Below are 15,775 nucleotides of genomic sequence, written 5' to 3'. Positions count from 1 at the left end.
CCATGCACCTATAACCTGACCCACCTATGCCCCTCCTCTGGCAACACCTGCCCTCTGGTGAGACCTCATTTAGAATATTGTGTACAGTTCTAGAGACCACACCTTCAAAAAGATATAAACAGGTCCAGAAGGTGGCAACTAAAATAGTGAGTGGTCTTCATCATAAAGTATATTGGGACAGACTTCAAGATCTCAATATGTACACTTTGGAAGAAATGCGGGAGAGGGGTGATATGATAGAAAAATGCACGCGTGCCAATTTTTATTTTCCGCAATGTCCATTTTTGGCAAAACTTTTATAAAGGCATCTTTTACAGGCACGCTGAAAAGTGGATCTGCACACGCCCAAAACACTCGCCTACATTAGCGCAGGCCATTTTTCAGCGCACCTTAATAAAAGGACCCCTGATGTTTTTACTCCAGTTATTCTTCTTATCTATCTATATGTTACATCTTTGCTTACACCCTATTGTGGCGGTGGAGCTACAGCTGGCCGGAACCGTATTATCGAAAAAGATGGCCGGCCATCTTTTCTTTCGATAATACGGTTTAGGTCGGCCAAATGCCAGAGTTCGCCGGGTTTGAGATCGCTGGTTTTGTTTTTCAGCGATAATCTCTCTATATAAAAGGCAACACCAACGTTCTATGAAGCCTCCAGCCGGAAGTGTGAAGGGGGAGAGATATCCGGTTTCCCCATGAGTGTCTGCCCCGCCCTCTCTGTAACACAAACAGTCAGTGAAGGAAAACACAGCAAAGCAGTGAAGGACTCAGAGGGGGGAGGGGAGAGAGGGCAGAGGGCAGGGACACACACACTCCCACATGCACACAGAAGAAAACCTTGCTAGCCCCCGTTTCATTTGCATCAGAAACGGGGCTTTTTTACTAGTGGAAAAATAATGCCGGCCATCTCAAACCCGGCAAAATCCAAGGCATTTGGTCGTGGGAGGAGCCAGCATTTGTTGTGTACTGGTCCCCCTGACATGCCAGGACACCAACTGGGCACCCTAGGGGCACTTCTAAAAATTTAAAAACATACAAAATAAACTCCCAGGTGCATAGCTCCCTTCCCTTGGGTGCTGAGCCCCCCAAATCCCTCCCAAACCTACTCCCCACAACTCTACACCTTTACCATAGCCCTTATGGGTGAAGGGGGCACCTACATGTGGGTACAGTGGGTTTTGGGGGGGGGGGGTTGGAGGGCTCAACACAACACCACAAGTGTAACAGGTAGGGGGGGGGATGGGCCTGGGTCTGCCTGCCTGAAGTGCACTGCACCCATTAAAAACTGCTCCAGGGACTTGCATACTGCTGTCAGGGAGCTGGGTATGACATTTGAGGCTGGCATACAGGCTGGCAAAAACGGTTTTTATTTGTATTTTTTTAACGTGGGAGGGGGTTGGTGACCACTGGGGGACTACGGGGAGGTCATCCCCCATTCCCTCCAGTGGTCATCTGGTCAGTTGGGGCACCTTTTTGAGGCTTGGTTGTGAAAATAAAAGGACCAAGTAAACCCAGCGAAATACTGCTTAACGCCGCTTTTTTTTGTTCCATTATTCGCGAAAGCCGTCCATCTGGTAGCCACACCCATGCCCGCCTATGCCCCGCCTTCGTTAAGCCGCCGACACGCCCCTTGAACTTTCCCCGGCGAGGTGACGGGAAAGCGGTGATGCTGTCAAAAACACCGCTTTTGATTATACCGATTTCGCCACTTTTGAGAAATTGCCGGGCATCTCCCGATTTATGTCGGGAAATGGCCAGCAATCACTTTCGAAAATAAGCCTGTATGTTGTCTATTAAAATGTTTTTTTTTGTATTGTGTTGGTATTGTAATATAACATACTATGCCATACCTTGTATTGTTGTTTGAATATTTTTACTGCTGTAATTGTCTGTTGCTTATGTTTGACTTATTCTTGCTGTACACCGCCTTGAGTGAATTGCTTCAAAAAGGCGATAAATAAATAAATAAATAAATAAATAAAGCTTCGTAAACAACATAGTAACATAGTAGATGACGGCAGAAAAAGACCTGCATGGTCCATCTAGTCTGCCCAAGATAAACTCATATCTTGAATTTGTACCTGTCTTTTTCAGGGCACAGACCGTATAAGTCTGCCCAGCAGTATTTCCCGCCTCCCAACCACCAGTCCTGTCTCCCATCACCGGCTCTGGTACAGATCGTATAAGTCTGCCCTCCCCTATCCTAGCCTCCCAACCACCACCCCCTCTTCCCCCCACCTGCTCCGCCACCCAATTTCAGCTAAGCTTCTGAGGATCCATTCCTGCTGCACAGGATTCCTTTATGCATATCCCACGCATTTTTGAATTCCGTTACCGTTTTCATCTCCACCACCTCCCGCGGGAGGGCATTCCAAGCATCCACCACCCTCTCCGTGAAAAAATACTTCCTGACATCTTTTTTGAGTCTGCCCCCCTTCAATCTCATTTCATGTCCTCTCGTTCTACCGCCTTCCCATCTCCGGAAAAGATTTGTTTGCGGATTAATACCTTTCAAGTATTTGAACGTCTGTATCATATCACCCCTGTTCCTCCTTTCCTCCAGGGTATACATGTTCAGGTCAGCAAGTCTTTGGTCATACGTCTTGGAACGCAAATGCCATACCATTCTCGTAGCTTTTCTTTGCACCGCTTCCATTTTTTTAACATCCTTCACAAGGTACGGCCTCCAAAACTGAACACAATACTCCAGGTGGGGCCTTACCAACGACTTGTACAGGGGCATCAACACTTCCTTTCTTCGGCTGATCACACCTCTCTCTATACAGCCTAGCAACCTTCTCGCTACGGCCACCGCCCTGTCACACTGTTTCGTCGCCTTTAGATCCTCGGATACTATCACCCCAAGATCCCTCTCCCCCTCAGTACCTATCAGACTCTCCCCGCCTAACACATACGCCTCTTGTGGGTTTCTACTCCCTAAATGCATCACTTTGCATTTCTTCGCATTGAATTTTAATTGCCAAACCTCAGACCATTCTTCTAGCTTCCTCAGATCCCTTTTCATGCTTTCCACTCCCTCCCGGGCGTCCACTCTGTTGCAAATCTTAGTATCATCCGCAAATAGGCAAACTTTACCTTCTAACCCTTCGGCAATGTCACGCCCTTAAATGTGTACCTGAGGCAATGGAGGGTTAAAGTAACTTACACAAGGCCACAAAGAGGTTCAGAAGAGATTTGAATCCTAGCTTCCTTGGTCTTCCATCTTCCACCCTAATCACTAGGCTACTCCTCTGAGTCATAAATATACAGGAAATGAGGGTTCTTTCAAATGGGAACGAGGGGTCACAGGAAGGAAGGTGAAATGGGACAGACTCAGGAGCCTTCTAAGGAAATATTTATGTAAGGAAGTGATGTTGGATGCTTGGAACGGCCTCCCAGGGCAGGTGGTGGGGATTAGAACTGTATCTGTGGGATGTGTCACTAAAGATAATGAATAGATTGTAGAGCTTAATAGTTGGTATGGATTAGGGTTACCATATGGCTCCAGAAAAAGGAGGACGGATTGAGCCAGCCGGGTTTTACTTCCATTGCTTGAAAGCAATGGAAGTAAAACCCGGCTGGCTCAATCCGTCCTCCTTTTTCTGGAGCCATATGGTAACCCTAGTATAGATGGACAGACTGAATAGGCCACGTGATCTTCATCTGTCATCATTTTCTATGTTTCTATATTACTGAGCTGAATTCTGAAGCGAGCAAGTTTAAGAAGAAAACGATATTTTTCATTGTAAATATGAGTAGTAAAATGATGTTTGTTCTTACTAGAATTAATGTCTCTGATCTTTTCGTGTACAGTCTTAGTACTGCATGATTCACAGCATGGTGTGTGGTCATAAGGATAAATATTCTTTCTGTTTTTGGAGAAACAAAGTCAAAAGCAGAACGATTCGGCTTTCAAGAAATACACAAAGGACTAAAGTTTGATTACTTTTACAGTTGTGATTTGTTAATCCACGTGATTGTCTGTGTTTTGAAATGCATTTCTTATAGTTGAAAATCAAGGACATTATTGTATGACTTCTAAAATCTAATGTATATTGTACAATAAGTGGTTTTGCTGACTGTACGTGTAAATGATTAGAATAATTGCATATATGTGTTTATGTGTGCACATACATAAATATGCAAACGCATGAATCTCTAGCACTAAAGAGTGAGCACTTACTTCAGCTTTATGGCTGGCACAAGTGTTTGTGCCTAAATACAGTTCATGTATTTATTTATTGCATTTGTAGCCCACATTTTCCTACCTATTTGCAGGCTCAATGTGGCTTACATTATGCCGTAATGGCGATCGCCATTATCGGGTGAGGAATTACAAATGATAAGCATTAAGGTACATATATGATAAAGTGAAATACAGAATGGTGTTACATAGAAGTTCCTACTTGATAGAATAGGTTAAAATCTAGGTTGAATAGTCAATTACGGAAAAAAAAAACATTTCCAACCTGAGAACAAAGTGATAGTGCATATTGCATAGCTTATTGGTAATAGTGAGGTAGACAGTCATGTATAAAGAGATCTAGATCGTGTATCATCTGGTTGTCTAGTATTTAGGAAGGATCATTTTGGTATGCCTTCTTGAATAGGTCCGTTTTCAGTAGTTTTCGGAATGTTGCTAGGTCGTTCGTTGTTTTTATGGTCTTTGGCAATGCGTTCCGTAGCTGAGTGCTAATGTAGGAGAAGCTGGATGCATATGTGGTTTTATATTTAAGTCCTTTACAGCTGGGGTAGTGGAGATTCAAGAATTTGCGTGCTGATTTTTTTGTGTCCCTAGTTGGCAGATCTATGAGTTCGGACATGTAGACCGGGGCTTCTTCATGAACGATTTTGTGGACCAGGGTGCAGACTTTGAAAGCAATTCGTTCTTTTCGTATTTCGTTTTTCCAAATATGAGTCTGGCTGCTGTGTTTTGGGTAGTTTGTAGTTTCTTAATGATTTGTTCTTTGCATCCGGCATAGATGGCATTACAGTAATCTAGGTGGCTTAGTACCATTGATTGTACCAGGCTACGGAATATTTCCCTTGGAAAGAAAGGTTTAATTCTTTTGAGTTTCCACAGTGAGTGGAACATTTTCTTTGCTGAGTAAAAGATACAATTAGTAATTACATAAGAATATGGGTAACATAATGGAATAAAGCATCAGGTATAAAGAGATCACAATCGAAATAACAGTTAAAGCAGTAATGCGCTAAAGTTCAAATAACGGATCGTTGTGGTATGCTCTGTTGAAGAGGTAAGTCTTCAGTGATTTCCGAAAGTTGATTTCATCTATTAGGCTAGTATTCTATATAGGAAATAGGAACGTACTTTCATTCAAGGAATAGGTACCATATAGATGCCCTCTGGGCACCTATATATAGGCCCATAGTTATAGAATTAGCCCCTAATGAGCAATTTTATAACAGGGCACCGAGGTTAGTAGGTCAGGAAGGCGCCTGTTTTTTTACCTAATATTCAGTGTCACTAAGGCACGCTGAAAAATGGCCTGCGGTAGTGTAGATGTGTGATTTGGGTGCACACAGAATGATTTTTCAGCGCACCTGTAAAAAAATGCCTTTTTAAAATTTTTGCTGAAAACGGATGTGCGGCAAAATGAAATTGCCGCACGTCCATTTCAGGTCTCAGATCTTACCGCCAGTCATTGACCTAGCGGTAAGGTCTCATGTGGTAACCGGGCGGTAATGGTCTACGCACATAAAATGCCAATTACCGCCTGATTACCACCTACGTACCAGAAAAGAAAAATATTTTCCGGCGCGCATAGCAGACGCGTGTCAAAAATGAAATTACTGCAAGGGCCACGTGGTAGCCAGGCAGTAACTCAAAATTGGCGCACGTTGGGCCAGTGTAGGCACCTACACGGCTTAGTAAAAGGGTGCCTAAACTGGAGAACGCAGCTGAATGTCACCACAGATCGGCCCTGCACTGTTCAATTAATGCTGGGGCAGTCCATGGCGGAGCTGGGACATCCGGTTAGCAGCCATATTCAGACGGCTAACGGTTTAAGTAAGTGATAAAACTTCGGACAGCAAAAAGGCCTGTCCTAACTTTCACCAATGAGGTGACCAGGCACTAATCTGAATCAGGGGCGTATCTGGAATCCGGCGGTAGGGGGGGCCAGAGCCAGAGAGGGGGAGCACATTTTTGCCTCCCTTCCCCCCCCCCCCCCCCCACCGCCGCCTCTCTCCACCCCCCTCCCCGCCGTCAACCCTCCCCCGCTGCTTACTTTTGCTGGCAGGGGCCCCAACCCCCGCCAGCCGAGGTCCGACCCGCAGTCTTCATATTTCGTCTTCCTCCGACTCCTCCGTGGCCATGCTGCAAGGAAGTAACGCTGTAGTGCTGATTCGTTGAATCCAGTTCAGAGTCTGACGTCGCAGCACATTGTACGCGCATACAACGTGCTGCGACGTCAGACTCCGAACTGGATTCAACGAATTAGAACTGCAGCATTACTTCCTTGCAGCATGGCCACGGAGGAAGACGAAATATGAAGACTTCGGGTCGGACCTCGGCTGGCGGGGGTTGGGGCCCCCCGCCAGCAAAAGTAAGCAGCGGGGGACGGTTGATGGCGGGAGGGGGGCCAGGGCGAAATCTGCGGGGGCCCAGGCCCCTGTGGCCCCACGCAGATACGCCCCTGATATGAATATTAGCCAGTGCTTGCATAACCTCTTGAACCTTTCCTCATATGACTACTACTACTACTACTACTTATCATTTCTATAGCGTTACAAGACATACACAGCGCTGTACATCATACACAAAAAGACAGTCCCTGCTCAAAGAGCTCACAATCTAGATAAGACAGGTAAACAGACAGAACAATAAGGGTAAGGGAATAAAAAGGTGAGGATAAAAGGACAAGTAGTGGTTAGGAGTCAAAAGCAGTGGCACAGAGGTGGGTTTTAAGTTTGGACTTGAAAACGGCCAAAAACGGGGCTAGACGTACAGGCTCAGGTAGTCTATTCCAGGCGTGAGGTGCAGCAAGATAAAAGGATCTGAGTCTTGGATTCCAGGGCTCTGTCCTTTCCTGGTTCTCTTCCTACCTCTCCCTCCGCACCTTTAGTGTTCACTCTGGTGGATCCTCTTCTACTTCTATCCCTCTGCCTGTCGGCGTACCTCAGGGTTCTGTTCTTGGTCCCCTCCTCTTTTCTATCTACACTTCTTCCCTTGGTTCATTAATCTCATCCCATGGCTTTTCCTACCATCTCTATGCTGATGACTCCCAAATCTACCTTTCTACCCCTGATATCTCACCTTGCATCCAAACCAAAGTTTCAGCGTGCTTGTCTGACATTGCTGCCTGGATGTCTCAACGCCACCTGAAATTAAATATGTCCAAAACCGAGCTTCTCATTTTCCCCCCCAAACAGCAGTTTCAAAACTCTGCTGCCCGTCTCATCTTCCGCCAGGGTCACTTTACTCATACTACCCCTCTCCTCAAGACCCTTCACTGGCTTCCTATCCGTTTTCGCATCCTGTTCAAACTTCTTCTACTGACCTATAAATGTATTCACTCTGCTGCTCCCCAGTATCTCTCCACACTCGTCCTTCCCTACACCCCTTCCCGTGCACTCCGCTCCATGGATAAATCCTTCTTATCTGTTCCCTTCTCCACTACTGCCAACTCCAGACTTCGCGCCTTCTGTCTCGCTGCACCCTACGCCTGGAATAAACTTCCTGAGCCCCTACGTCTTGCCCCATCCTTGGCCACCTTTAAATCTAGACTGAAAGCCCACCTCTTTAACATTGCTTTTGACTCGTAACCACTTGTAACCACTCGCCTCCACCTACCCTCCTCTCTTCCTTCCCGTTCACATTAATTGATTTGATTTGCTTACTTTATTTATTTTTTGTTTATTAGATTGTAAGCTCTTTGAGCAGGGACTGTCTTTCTTCTATGTTTGTGCAGCGCTGCGTATGCCTTGTAGCGCTATAGAAATGCTAAATAGTAGTAGTAGTAGTAGTCTGGAATTAGCAGTAGAGGAGAAGGGGACAGATAAGAGAGATTTATCTACAGAACAGAGTACCTGAGGGGGGGGGGGCGTAGGGAGAGACAAGAGTGGAGAGGTACTGGGGAGCGGCAGAGTGAATGCACTTATAGGTCAACAAGAGAAGTTTGAATTGAATGCGGAAACGGACAGGGAGCCAGTGAAGTGACTTAAGGAGAGGGCTAATGTGAGCATAGCGACTTTGGCGGAAAATGAGTCGTGCAGCAGAGTTTTGGACTGATTGAAGAGGAGAGAGATGGCTAAGAGGGAGGCCGGTGAGAAGCAGGTTATAATAATCAAGACGAGAGGTGATAAGAGTGTGGATAAGGGTTCTGGTAGAGTGCTCAGAGATGAAGGGACGGATTTTGCTGACGTTATAGAGAAAGAAGCGACAGGTTTTAGCAATCTGCTGAATGTGAGCAGAGAAGGAGAGAGAGGAGTCAAAGATGACCCCAAGGTTACGAGCTGATGAGAGAAGTTCCATCCTCTTGATCATTTTGGTTGCCCTTCTTTGAGCCTTTTCTAATTCTGCTATATCTTTTTTTTTTTAATGATACAGCAACCAGAATTGCACACAATACTCAAGGTGTGATCACACCATGAAGTGATACACAGGCATTACAGTATTCTTTCACTTATTTTCTACCCCTTTCCTAATACTTCCTAATGCAATTTCTCACAATCCTCATGAGATTTAACAAGTTTTACTGTTAATGGAATTACTCTATACTTTGATTCCATTTTCATGCAATTTAGGGAACCATACCATGCATGGGTTCAGCCATGCAAAGTCTTGCCTCACCAATTCGCTTCATTGCTTTGAAGGCATGAATAAACATAGATAAAGGTGAGCCGGTTGATATAGTGAATCTAGGACAGAAAGCATTTGACAAAGTCCCTCATGAGAGACTTGAGAAAATTAAAAAGCCATGGGATAGGAAGCAATGTTATGTTGTGGATTAGGAACTGGATAATGGATAGAAAACAGAGGGTAGGGTTAAATGGCCATTTTTCCTCTGTGGAGGAGGGTAAATAGTGGAGTGCTGCAGGGATCTGTACTGTGACTGGTGCTATTTCACATATTTATAAATGATCTGGAAATGGGAATGACAAGTGAGGTGATTAAATTTGCAGATGACACAAAATTATTCATAGTGGAGGAGTGGCCTAGTGGTTAGGGTGGTGGACTCTGGTCCTGAGGAACTGAGTTCAATTCCCACTTCAGGCACAGGCAGCTCCTTGTGACTCTGGGCAAGTCACTTAACCCTCCATTGCCCCATGTAAGCCGCATTGAGCCTGCCATGAGTGGGAAAGCGCAGGGTACAAATGTAACAACAACAAAAAAAAGTGTTACGACACATGCGGACTGTGAAAAATTGCAGGAAGACCTTAGGAAACTGGAAGACTGGGCATCCCAATGGCAGATGAAATTTAATGTGGACAAATGCAAAGTGAGGCACTTTGGAAAGAATAATCCAAATCATAGTTACCTGATGATAGGGTCCACCTTGGGGGGGGGGGGGGGGGGGGTCAGTACTCAAGAAAAAGATCTAGGTGTCATTATAGACAATACACATAAATCCTGTGCTCATTCTGCAGCAGCGGCCAAAACAGCAAACAGGATGCTAGGAATTATTAGGAAAAGAATGGTAAGTCCAAGAATAATATACTGCCTCTGTACCGCTCCCGGGTGTGATCTCACCTTGTTACTGTAACTCAAAAAGGATATAAAAGAATTAGAAAAGTTTCAAGGAAGGGTGACCAAAATGATAAAGGGGATGGAACTCCTCTCATATGAGGAAAGGCTAAAGAGGTTAGGGTGCTTTAGCTTGGAAAAGAGATGGCTTATAGGGATATGATAGAGGTCTATGAAATCCTGAGTGGTGTAGAAGGGTAAAAGTGAATCGATTTTTTTTTACTTTCTTAAAAAGTACCAAAATCAGGGGACACTCAATGAAGTTACATGGTAATACTTCTAAAAACGTGATTCACATCTACCCATTCCACTCTACTCAATATTTTATAGACCTCTATTATATCTCCCCTGAGCTGTCTCTTCTCCAAGCTGAAAAGTTGTAGCCATTCTAGCCTGTCCTCATAGGGAAGGGAAGGGGAAAGAGAAATGGGACTTGACATGTTGCCTTTCTAAGGTTTTTGCAACTACATTCAAAGCGGTTTACATATATTCAGGTACTTATTTTGTACCAGGGGCAATGGAGAGTTAAGTGACTTGCCCAGAGTCACACAGCAGCAGTGGGAACTGAACTCAGTTCCCCAGGATCAAAGTCCACTGCACTAATCACTAGGAATTTGTCCCATCCCAGTTACCCTGGGATTGGTAGCATGGAATGTTGCTACTATTTGGGTTTCTGCCAAGTACTTGTGACCTGGATTGGCCACTATTGGAAGCAGGATACTGGGATAGATGGACCATTGGTCTGACCAGTATGGTTTTTCTTATGTTCTTATGCCCACAACTAAATGTAGTCACACGGATGGGTGCTCAGCGTATTCTATAACTCGAACAGAAATTTAGGCTTATTCTATAAAGTACGCCTAAATTAAGATGCACCTTGTAGAATACGCTTATATATATTTCAATTCTGCGCCGATTTTTTAGAATCTAGTCCTAAATGTCATCTGTCATTTGGATGCCCAGTCTCCCAATCTCGTAAGGTTCACTTCCAATTTTTCACAATCCACTTGTGATTTAACAACTTTGAATAGGTTTGTATCATTAGCAAATTTGATCACTTCACTTGATTCCAGGGCATGTATAAATTTGTTAAGCAGTTCTAGCAGGCAAGACGTCCCAGGAGTTTGTTGTTACAACAACAATGTGTCTCCTTTTTCTTTCACAATATACTGCTACCAATCAGGACACACCCTGTGCTAGACAATGAGGCTTTCTGAAGTATGAATAATTCCCAAGTCAGCAGAGGATAAATATCCCTTAGCCTTTTCTTGGTGTTTAAAGGCAGGATCACTCTCTAGGGTCACTGATTTAAGCCCTGTTGACCTGCAGGTGCATTTTCGAAAGAGAAGGGCGCCCATCTTCCAACACAAATCGGGAGATCGGCATCCTTCTCTCAGGGTCGCCCAAATCAGCATAATCAAAAGCCGATTTTGGGCGCCCTCAACTGCAGTCCGTCGCGGGGACGACCAAAGTTCACAGAGGCGTGTTGGAGGCATAGCGAAGGCAGGACTGGAGCGTGCTTAAGAGATGGGCGTCCTCGGCCGATAATGGAAAAAAGAAGGGTGTCCATGACGAGCATTTGGTCGACTTTACTTGGTCCAGTTTTTTTCACGACCAAGCCTCAAAAAGGTGCCTGAACTGACCAGAAGACCACCGGAGGGAATCGGGGATGACCTCCCCTTACTCCCCCAGTGGTCACCAACCCCATCCCACCCTCAACACAAAAAATTAAAAAAGTTTTTTGCCAGCCCCAGCCTCAAATGTCATACCCAGCTCCATGACAGCAGTATGCAGGTCCCTGGAGCAGTTTTAGTGGGTGAAGTGCACTTCAGGCAGGCGGACCCAGGCCCATTCCCCCCACTACCTGCTACACCTGTGCTGGTAAATGGGAGCCCTTCAAATCCCACCCGAAACCCACTGTACCCACATGTAGGTGCCCCCTTACTACTACTACTACTTAACATTTCTAGAGCGCTACTAGGGTTACGCAGCGCTGTACAATTTAACAAAGAGAGACAGTCACCTGCTCAAAGAGCTTACAATCTAATAGACAAGTGAACGGTTGGTCCGATAGGGGCAGTCAAATTGGGGCAGTCTGGATTCACTGAACAGTAAGGGTTAGGTGCCAAACGCAGCATTGAAGAGGTGGGCTAGTGGTGTACAGTTGTGGGGAGTGGGTTTTGGGGGCTCAGCACACAAGGTAAGGGAGCTATGCACCTGGGAGCAATTTGTGAAGTCCACTACAGTGCCCCCTAGGGTGCCCGGTTGGTGTCCTGGCATGTGAGGGGGACCAGTGCACTACGAATACTGGCTCCTCCCATGACCAAATGGCTTGGATTTGGTCATTTCTGAGATGGGCGTCCTCGGTTTCCATTATCGCTGAAAACTGGGGACAACCATCTCTAAGGACGACCTAAGGATGACCATTTCTAAGGTCGACCTAAATGTGGAGATTTGGGCGTCCCCGCCCGTATTATCGAAACGAAAGATGGACGCCCATCTTGTTTCGATAATACAGGTTTCCCCACCCCTTCACGGAGCCATCCTGCGAGGACAGCCCCAGGAAAACTTGGGCGCCCCATTCGATTATGCCCCTCCTGGTATTCTTACACTTCAATGACTGCTGTGTGGATTCTAGTGCCGATCTAGGAAGTCTGATACCTAATATGTCAAGTTATTACATTAACTTGAAGTACTGAGCTCTACCATAGTTGTAAACATATGTCAATATATTATAAATTCCCATTTTACCAACTCAGGTTGTGTACTTCATATTATTGTTTTTATACAACATAGTAATAAAGAAAAGGAATGGGGTTTTCATTGTGCATTTTTACCCAGTAAACTATAATAGTCATTAGTCAGCATAGATCCGTGTTATATCCCTTTGTGGTAACCTCACTTTCTAACCTCCAGGGCCCTTGATCCCTTGAACTTTGCTTCTGGGCAGACTCATGTCTGACCTCAGGCTCCACAGTATTTCAATCATCTCCTCACTTTATGAAGCATGTGCTGTATTGGCTGACTACCTCATCACATCTTGAATGAATAATGCATGAGCATCCTATACCATGCACATAATCGACCAGTCACATACCCTGATACTAGAGTGGCTGAAATAGCTCTGTTATTCACATTGCAGCTAAAGAAGTCTGGCCTTGATTTCTTCAATGATTCACAGGCAATGGCTTCTCATTGCATGATTTTGCACAGCTGGGTACACTGCACGAGAAAAGCCCCAAGTCCAGAGGCTGCTCCCTATCCTTCTCACTGCCACAGTCAGTTCTCTGCCTGTGGGAAAGGGCAACCCCATTGTGACTTGTTTCTGTGGCATGGAAAAAAGTAGGTGCAGACCCCTCACTGAATCTCTGGCTTTTACCTGCTGCCAGACATCCATTGAATTTAGGCATAAGGAAGGTCATAATATGGCATAGGAGGGTCATGGCATTAACATTTGCTGTGCTGGATTTTTCTAACTTTCCAATGTACCAGATTATTTATTTTTATTACATGTGTACCCTGTGATTTCCCACTCATGGCAGGGTTACATATTATATACAGGTACTTATTTGTACCTGGGGCAATGAAGGGTTAAGTGACTTGCCCAGAGTCACAAGGTGCTGCCTGTGCTTGCAGTGGGAATTGAACCCAGTTCCCCAGGACCAAAATCCACCACTCTAACCACTAGGCCACTCCTCCACTGGGGGAACCATGGTTTGTGGCCCATGGCTGGAGACTACATTTAAAGAATTGTTTTTCTCATTATTAAGAATTTATATTTTATATATTTATTTTAAACTAACTTGCTTATACCCAAAGCGGCTTCCATAAAAACATACATATTATGAACTGTATTATAATTGTGTTTAAATGGGACTTGATATACCACCTTTCTGAAGTTTTTGCAACTACATTCAAAGTGGTTTACGTATATTCAAGCACTTATTTTGTACCAGGGGCAATGGAGAGTTAAGTGACTTGCCCAGAGTCACACAGAGCAGCAGTGGGAACTGAACTCAGTCCCCCAGGATCAAAGTCCACTGCACTAACCACTAGGCTACTCTTCCACTGAGTTACATTTGCAATGAACATAAGCATAGCCATACCGGGTCAGACCAGTGGTCCATCTAGCCCACTTTCCTGTTTCCAACAGTGGCCAATCCAGGTCTCAAGCACCTGGCAGAAACCCAATTAGTAGCAACATTCCATGCTACCAATCCCAGGGCAAGCAATGGCTTTCCCCATGTCTGTCTCATCAACAGACTATGGACTTTTCTTCCAGGAATTTGTCCAAACCTTTTTTTTTAAACCCAGATATGCTAACTGCTGTTACCATATCCTCTGGCAATGAGTTCAAGAAATTAACTATTCTTTGAATGAAAAAATATTTCCTCCTCTTTGTTTTAAAAGCATTTCCATATAACTTCATTGAGTGCTAGTTAGTGCTTTTTTTATTTTTAGCAATTGTATTTATATCACTATAGGCAAGCCATAAGGAATATAAAGCATGATATTAAGTACAATGCAAATAGATATTTAACCCAGTGCTCATGTCTGACTTAAACTGGTGATTTACTTAAAGAGCAGCTATTCTCTATATAGCAACATCCACTAGAGGTCACTGTGTTCCCAAATAAAAAGGCTATAAACAGACTATCTGTTCCAAGGTTGCATCATAGAGACTGATATCTGAAAGTGAAGCCCAACAACATCTCAAAGAACATAAAGAGGCATAACCAGTTCAGGTTTATACCCATGGCAACAGAACCTACCATCAGTTGAAATATCCAGGCTTTAACTGCATACAGTTCTTCAAGTCTTGATGCATCAGATATGCTGCCAGCTACAGTGTACAATCTTTGGCAGCTTAGTAAAGGAAAAACAAGCACACTACTTGCCTAGTTCAGAAAAATCAGTTCTGATGAAATTAGATTACTTAGTACTTGCATAATTCTCAGGGACTGCTTCAGGCTGCTTCTAATTCAAAATGTCGGGACATATTCACTAAGACCTGTCGCTTCTTCCTCTATAATATTAGCAAAATTCGCCCATTCCTCTCTGAACAGACCACCCGAACCCTCGTCCACTCGCTCGTTACCTCTCGTCTTGACTATTGCAACCTTCTGGCCTCCCGCTTAGCCACCTATCCCCCCTTCAATCTGTCCAAAATTCCGCCGCACGTCTTATCTACCACGTGAACCGATACTCTCATATCACCCCTCTCCTCAAGTCGCTTCACTGGCTCCCGATCCGCTACCGTATACAGTTCAAGCTTCTCCTATTGACCTTCAAGTGCACTCAATCTGCAGCCCCCCATTACCTCTCTACCCTCCTCTCCCCGTATGTTCCCACCCGTAACCTCCGCTCTCAGGACAAATCACTCCTTTCTGTACCCTTCTCCACCACCGCTAACTCCAGACTCCGCCCCTTCTGCCTCGCATCACCTTATGCCTGGAACAGACTTCCTGAGCCCATGCGCCATGCGCCCTCCCTGCCCATTTTCAAGTCCTTACTCAAGGCCCACCTCTTCTCCCTTGCTTTTGGCACCTAACCACCTTCCCATTCCTGATACTTACACTGACTACATAGTTTTTACCTTTAGATTGTAAGCTCTCTTGAGCAGGGACTGTCCTTCCCCATGTTTAAACTTGTACAGCGCTGCGTAACCCTGGCAGCGCTATAGAAATGCTAAGTAGTAGTAGTAGTAGTAGTCTTCTTTAGATTTCAATAGCGATACATCTTCAGTTGTGGATTAGAATAGTGCGGCCTGTACTTGCAATGAGAATGACAGATGGAAGTACTGCTATGTTACTGATGATGGTGTTATGTTTATATTTATTAAAATTCTTATATATCACCTAAAGCAGTAAACAAAACAAGGTAGTTAACAAAAAAATAAAAGGATAAAAACATTTAACAAAAACATTCTACACAACCCTTCCCCCTAGTCTCACTAACAAGCTCATGGTATGTTCCTGACCCCTTCTATTGTATAATGCCTTGCATACAGTCCTGAAACTGATTGCTATCTGCTCTTCCGGCACTCTTTCTATGACTATGGCCCAA

This window comes from Microcaecilia unicolor, chromosome 2 (genome assembly GCF_901765095.1).
Source record: "Microcaecilia unicolor chromosome 2, aMicUni1.1, whole genome shotgun sequence".
NCBI lineage: Eukaryota > Metazoa > Chordata > Amphibia > Gymnophiona > Siphonopidae > Microcaecilia > Microcaecilia unicolor.
This window is presented reverse-complemented; position numbering follows the sequence as displayed.